The sequence below is a fragment of the Callithrix jacchus genome, chromosome 21 (assembly GCF_049354715.1).
Source record: "Callithrix jacchus isolate 240 chromosome 21, calJac240_pri, whole genome shotgun sequence".
Taxonomy (NCBI): Eukaryota; Metazoa; Chordata; class Mammalia; order Primates; family Cebidae; genus Callithrix; species Callithrix jacchus.
The window spans coordinates 52,332,258-52,339,759 of record NC_133522.1 but is presented as its reverse complement, the minus strand read 5'-3'; positions in this window follow the sequence as shown (position 1 = coordinate 52,339,759).

The following is a 7,502-nucleotide window of genomic DNA, read 5'->3' as shown; positions in this document are numbered from 1 at the left end:
GGGGTAAATCTAGGGTTGGGCCTGGGGCTGAGGCTGGGACATGCAATTGGGGGAAAAGCTGGGGCTGTGGCTCGGCCTAGGACTGGGACATGGAGTTGCACGTAATCCTTGGGCTGAGGCTGGGCCTGGAGCTCAGGCTGGGACATGGAGTTGGAGGTAATCCTATGGCTCAGGCTGGGGCTGGGACATGGATTTGGGGGTAAAGCTGGGGATGGGGCTAGGCCTGCGCCTGGGGTTGGGACACAGAGTTAGGGATAAAGTTGGGGTTAGGGCTAGGGCTGAGTCTGGGACATGGAGTTGGGGATAAAGGTAGGGCTGGGCCTGGCATGGGAACTGGGCTGGGCTTGGGGTTGGGCCTGCAGCTGGGACATAGAGTTGAGGGTAAAGCTGGGGCTGGGCCTGGGGCTGAGGCTGGGACATGGATTTGTAGGTGAAGCTGGGGCTATGGCTGGGCCTGGGCCTGGAGAATAAGGCCAGGAAATTACAGCCAGGTGAGTAAGAACACATGGACAATGGCAGGAAGTTATGACCAGTCCACTAAGGCCAGGATTTTTAGGCAAAGCCATGAAGACTCAGCGAGTACAGCAAGGAAGTTAGTAAGTCCAGATGGATAATGTGAAGTTCGTCATACCATGAGGATAAAATAAGGTGATGAATGCAAATAGGTTAATAAGGTTGGCTGGGTTTGACCAGGTTGTTAAAACCAAGTATCTAAATCCAGCTCCATAAAGGACTATTGCAGTAACCCCAGACTTTGAAATCAACATGAAAAACACCCAGTAGGATTAAGGGCCTGGGCCTGGGACATGTACTTGGTGTCAAAGGTAGGGTTGGGCCTAGGGCTGAGGCTGCGACATGGAGTTGGGGTGGGGGTAAAGCTGGGGCTGGGTCTGGGTCTTACCCTGGGACATGGAGTTGGAGGTAATCCTAGGGATGGGGCTGGGGCTGGGGCTGGATCATGGATTTGGGGGTATAGCTGGGGATGGGGCTGGGCCTGGGCCTGGGGCTGGGACATGGAGTTAGGGGTGAAGCTGGGGCTGGACCTTCACCTGAGCTTGGGCCTGCGCCTGGGCCTGGGCCTGCGCCTGGGCCTGGGCCATGGAGTTGGAGGTAAATGTAGGGCTGTGCCTGGGCCTGGGGATTGGACTGGGGTTGGAATTGGGCCTGGGGCAGGGAAACGGGGTTGGGGTAAAGCTGGGATGGTGGCTGGGGTTGGGCCAGGGCCTGGGCCTGGGACATGGAGTTGGAGGTAAAGGTAGGGCTGGGGCAGAGGCTGGGACATGGGAGATGGGGTAAAGCTGGAGATGGGGCTAGGGCTGGGGCAGGGGCTGGGACATGGGAGATGGGGTAAAGTTTGAGATGGAGATGGGGCTGGGGCTGGGGCTGGGGCTGGGGCTGGGGCTGGGGCTGGGCCTTGAGATTGAGGCCAGCGAATTACAACCAGGTAAGAATACGTGGACAATGGCAGGAAGTTATGGCCAGTCTGGTAAGGCCAGGATTTTTAGGCAAATTCATGAAGACTGGGCCAGTAGGGCAAGGAGGTTAATAAGGCTAGATGGATAATGTCAAGTTTATCACACCATAAGGATAAAATATGGTGATAAATGCAAACATGTTAATAAGGTTGGCTGAGTTTGGCCAGGTTGTTCAAACCAGGTATCTAAATCGAGATCAATAAAGGACTACTTCAGCAACCCCAGACTGTGAAATCAACAGGGAAAACATCCAGTAGGATTAAGGGCCTGGGCCTGGGCCTGGGACATGAAGTTGGGGGTAAAATTAGGGCTGGGGCTGGGGCTGGGACATGGAATTGGGAGTAAAGCTAGGGCTGGAGCTGGGCCTGGGCCTGGGCCATGGAGTTGGGGGTAAACCTGGGGCTTAGTCTGTGGCTGGGACATGGAATTAGGGGTAAAGATGAACCTGTGGCTTTGCCTTGGCCTAGGCCTGTGCCAGGAGACTGAGGCCAGTGACTTACAACCAGATGAGTAAGAACACGTGGACAATGGCAGAAGTTATGGCCAGTCCGGTAAGGCCAGGATTTTAAAACAAATCATGAAGACTGGGTGAGTAGGGCAAGAAGGTTACTAAGGCCAGATGGGTAACATCAAGTTTGTTGTACCATGAGGATAAAATAAGGTGATGAATGCAAACAGGTTAATGAGGTTGACTGAGTTTGGCCATGTTGTTAAAACCAGATTAACTAAATCCAGCTCAATAAAGGACCATTTCAGTAACCCCAGGCTGTGAAATCCACAGGGAAAACACACAGTAGCATTAAGGGCCTGGGCCTGCGCCATGCAGTTGGGGGTAATTCTGAGGCTGGGCCTGCGACATGGAGTTGGGGGTAAAGCTGGGGCTGGGCTGCACCTTAGCCTTGTCCTGAGCCTGGAAAAAAAGTTGGGGTTAAAGTTAGGGCTGGGCCTGGAGCTGGAATACGGAGTTGGGGGTAAAGCTAGGTTTGGGGCAGGGCCTGGGACAGGGACAGGGTCATGGAGTTGCAGGTAAAGCTAGGCCTGGGTCTGAGCCTGTACCTGGCCTGGGGCTTGGCCTGGGCCTTGAACATAGATTTGGAGGTAAATCTATGACTGGGGATGGGCCTGGGCCTGGGACATGGAGTCGTGGGTACAGCTAGGGCTGGTGCTGGGCCTGGGACTGGGACATGGAGTTGGGGGTAAAGCTAGGCCTGTGCCTGGGACATGGAGTTTGGGGGTAATGCTAGGGTAGGGGCTGGGCCTGGGCCTGGGACATGAAGTTTGGGGTAAAGCTGGGGCTGGGCCTATGGCTGGGGCTAGAACATGGAGTTGGGGGTAAAGCTATGAAAAAAGGGCATGGTGATAACACCAGGAAACAAAACCCACCAAGGTAAACCTAGGGGCTTATGGCCTGTTAGCTAAAACTGAAAGGCTCAGGACTGTTGGGAAAACCAAGTGTGGAGGCCATGTGGTCACGTATGATCAGTGAGACTAGCTGGAAAAACGAGCTGGCTAACGGAGGTTATTAAGGCCATGAAGTTAAGACCCAGAGGGTCAGCCCAGCTGGGGAAGGCTAATGGGCTCTGGCTAGGGCTGGAAAATAAGGTTGATAGGCAAGGAGGCAAGGGCAGGGGAGCAATGGCAGGAGCTTCCTAAGGCAGGTGAATCTTAGTGGGTAAAATCAGCTGGGTCTTGATGGGAGATAGCCATAGAATTATAACCAGGTGAGTAAGAATACATGGACAATGGCAGGAAGTTATGTCCAGTCAGGTAAGGATATGATTTTTAGGCAAAGTCATAATAAAGACTGGATGAGTAGGGCCAGGAGTTAATAAGGCCAGATACATAATGTCAAGCTCTTGGTACCATGAGGATAAAAATGATGAAGTCAATCAGATTAATGAGGTTAGCGGAGTTTGGCCAGGTTGTTAAAACCAGATTTCCAAATCCAGCTCAAAAAAGGAGTATTTTAGTAACCCCATGCTGAGAAGTCAGAGGGGAAACAGCCAGTAGGATTAAGGGCAAGTTGTGAAACCAGCCAGATGATGACCTGAGGCTTAGTAAGGGGAAGGCAGCGGTTAGGCGGTTCAATACATCAGGTGAGTTTGGTTATAAGACTAATGGGTTAGGTGAAGAAGACATAGGGGTGAAGGCCAGGAGGTGAACAAGGCCAGGGGGTAAGACCAGTTCAATAAGGCCGTGTGGTAACATCAAAGGTGAATGCTGTGATAGAGGACAGAGATTGAGGCCAGTAAGACTGGGAGAGGTGTTTAAGAGTAATTGTGGGCAGGCACCAGTGGCTCATGCCTGTAATACCAGCACTTCGAGGGGATTACTTGAGGTCAGAATATGGAGACCAGGCTTGCCAACACAGTGAAACCCTGTCTCTACTAGACATACAAAAATTAGCTGTAAATAGTGCTACACACCAGCTACTTTGGAGGCTGAGACACAAAAATTGCTTCAATACAGGAAGGGGAGGTTGCAGTGAGCTGAGTTCATACCATTGCACTCCAGTCTAGGGAACAGAGCAAGACACCATCTCATAAAAACATACTAACTGTGAAGATAACAGGGTAAGTCTTGGTTGGTAAGATCAGTTGGGCTATTCTGGACACGAGGGGTAAAGGCCAGGTGTATAAGCCAGGTGCATACGTTCAGGGGATTGCTACAGAATGAGTAAGGCCAGTAGGTTCATAAGGCATTTGGGTGAATCTAAGTTGGTTAAAAACTGAGGTTGAGACTGGGCCAGGAAGCCAAGCAATTGAACACACTGGGTGGGTAATGCCAGTAAGTTACGGCCTCCTTAACAGAGCTACTAGGTGGCTGCCTTCACTGGACTTATCCCCCTGATAAGAGGTCAAAGCTAGGCAGATTTGGTCAGGCTGTTAAGGCCATGCAGGTTAGAATGAAAGGTTAAGGCCAGGTGGGAATGCCAGGTTAGTAAGCTATCTTGGTCATCCAAGTTGGTGAGGTAAGTTCAGGTGACTCATCCAAGGTATCTTAAGTCCAAGGGTTGGGGAGCAATGGGAAATCCTGAGAATAGAAGCAGGGGGATACGTCCAGAGAAGTACACCTAGGGAGGTAAATCCATTGATTTAAGTCCTGGTAGATGAAACCAGAAGGCCAAGGACAATTGTGTTAACCAAGTGTGAAGGCCATGTGGGTCATGTGTGTAAGACTAGGTGGAAAAGCTAGGTGGCAAATCCAGATTAAGGCCATGAAGTTAAGGCGCATAAGGATTAAGCCAGGTGGGGAAGCTAATGGGGGATGTCCAGGGCCCTAAAATGAGGTAAGACCACGGATTAATGGCAGTGCAGTGAGGCCTCACAGGCAAGATCCACATGGGTCTTGACCAGAAATCAAGGCAAGAAAATTGAAGCCAGGTGGGCAAGAACAGGTCGATAATGGTGAGTGGGAAATAATAGCCAGATGGTAGGGGAAAGAGTTTTAGACCAGGAAATTAAGACTTATCAGAATGTCCATGAGGTTAATTAAGCAAGATAGATAAAATGCCAGATTCCTAGTATCAGGAAGGGGAGATATGGTGATGAAGCCAATGAGCTTAGGAAATTCTGCTGAGTGCAGTCAGGTTATTAAAACCAGGTGTTTAGATCCAGCTGAATAGAAGACTATTCCCAGGCTGGGAAATCAATGAGAAAAACATCCAGTTGGATTAAGCACAATTCTCCAAGCCAAATAAATGATTACCCAAGGCTAACATTATGTGGGCAAGAAGTGTGGGGAAGGCGACAAGGAAGGTGAAGGCCAGCAGAATAAAACTAGGTGGTCAACACCAGGTAGGCATGAAGCCAGTAGATTACATCGTGCTGGCTAAGGCTGAGCATGTGAAGAGGGCAGGTGAGTATGGCCCTAAGATTAATGAGGTCAGGTGGGGAAGGCCTACTGGGTAAGGTTAGGCAAATACAGCTACTGGGGGTGCCACCAGGTGAAGACCCCAGGAAAGGAAAGCCAAAGGCTGGGACAGAGAGTAATGACACCAGATTAAAGCCAGTAGGGCTGGGACAGTTGAGGAAGACTAGAAGCTTGAGACTAATCATTAAGGCCAACTGGGTAAGCTGGAGAGGTAAGATCAGCAGGGCGATTTGTGTTGGTAAGGATGGGTCATTAACAGCCCAGGGGTAAGGGCAGGTGGGTTTGCTAGGTGCATGAGGCCAGGAGATCCATACTGGATGAGTAAGGCCAGGGGGTTCCTAAAACGGGTGGGTAAATCTAAGTTGCCAAAACTGTGAGGTTAAGACCAGGTCAAAAAGCCAAGTGATTGAAATGCCTGGGTGGCTTAGGCCAGTAAGACAAGACCTTCCTGAATAGAGGTAGCTGGCTAACTCCACCTGGGTAATGCCAAGATGTTAACACTAGGCAAACTAGATGAGGAGGTTAAGGCCATGTGAGTTAGAAGGAAAGGCTCAGGAGAGGTGGCAAGGCCAGGTTGGTGAGCTATGTTGGTCATCCAGACTGGGAAGGTCGTGAGGTTTAGGCCAGGTCGGTAATGCAAGATGTCTAATTACGGGGCTGGGGCATGGAGTCGAGGGTAGAACATGGGGGAAAAAGGGCAGGGAGATGATGAAACCAGGGGAGAAAACCTAGGGAGGTAAATCCAGGTCATTAAGGCTTGTTAGATTAAAAAAAATAAATGAGTAAGACACAGGATAATCACGTAAACCAAGGTTGGGGCCATGTGGGGGTCACATGATCAGGAAGACTAGTGGAGAAAATGAGCGGGCTAATCCAGGTTGTTAAGGTCATGAGGTTAAGGCACATAGTGTTAAGCCAGGTGAGAAAGGCTAATGGGGTCTAGCCAGGGTTGTAACATGAGGTGGACAAGGCCAGGGAGCAAGGGCAGAAGAGCATCGGCAGGAGCTTCATAAGGCAGGTGGGTCAATCTTAGCAGGTAAAGTCAGCTGGGTTTTGAAGGGAGATTGAGGCCAGCAAATTACAACCAGGTGAGTAAGAACAGGTAGACATGGTAGGAAGTTAAGGCCAGTTGGGTAAGGGCAGGACATTTAGGCAAAGTCATGAAGACTATGTGAGAAAGGCCAGGAAGTTAGTAAGGCCAGAGGGATAATGTCAACTCTAGGAACACATTACTGAGAATGAGGGGACACTACTGTACCTGTGAGAGGATCAGCTCCTCATCTTTAACTTCCTCTACTTCTCACGAGGGTGCTCCCGTCTCTGAAGATTGGTCTGGGTGAGTCTCTGAAGTTCTTAGTTCAGCACATGGCCATTGTTTCAAGTTAGTGCCCCTCGTCATGGTGTACTGGAGTAATTTACCTGTATGGGATGAACTTACCTGCATGCTGGATAAACAGAATAGCAGCTGTCAAAGAACAGCGGCCTCTCACTTGCTCTGTGTGAAGGCCATGCCAGACCCCGGGTCCCCTGCAGATCACTGTTCCCCGTGACAACCCCATTTCGTAACTCCATAAGAGGGTCACTTTGCTACTGACTTCTTTCATTATGACAACTTACGAATGAAGGAACACTTTGTAAACTGCACACGGTCAGGGACTGCAGGTGGGAGGCGTCCCCTGCCTCGGGTAGGGAATTGGCTTTACTCATTGGTGGAGATGGGTGGAGCTGAGGCTGCTCCTCATCCCTGTGGCAGCAGAACATGTAGAACATTCAGAAGATACCTCAGAAATTGGATCTGTTCACTGCCTGGTGCTGAGTCCTGCCTCAACAGAACCCCAGCAAGTTGGGCCCCATCACAGAGGAACAATGCTTGAGGATGCAGCACCCCACACTCAGCCCAGGCAGAAATACAGTGATGCCTGCTGTTGTACTCACGTTTATAAATCCCATTATGTTGTTGCTCTCGGCAATCAGCCGCAACCCTGGAAGGAGGTCTTATTACTGCCATTACACACACACACACACACACACACACACACACACACAAGTGACCACAATTCTCATAACCCTAAAGTCTCATTCGTTGCCCACACAACAGGTACAAACTCTTAAGCAAGAAAGAGACTGCAGAAAGGAGATGGTGCCTGGCCCACC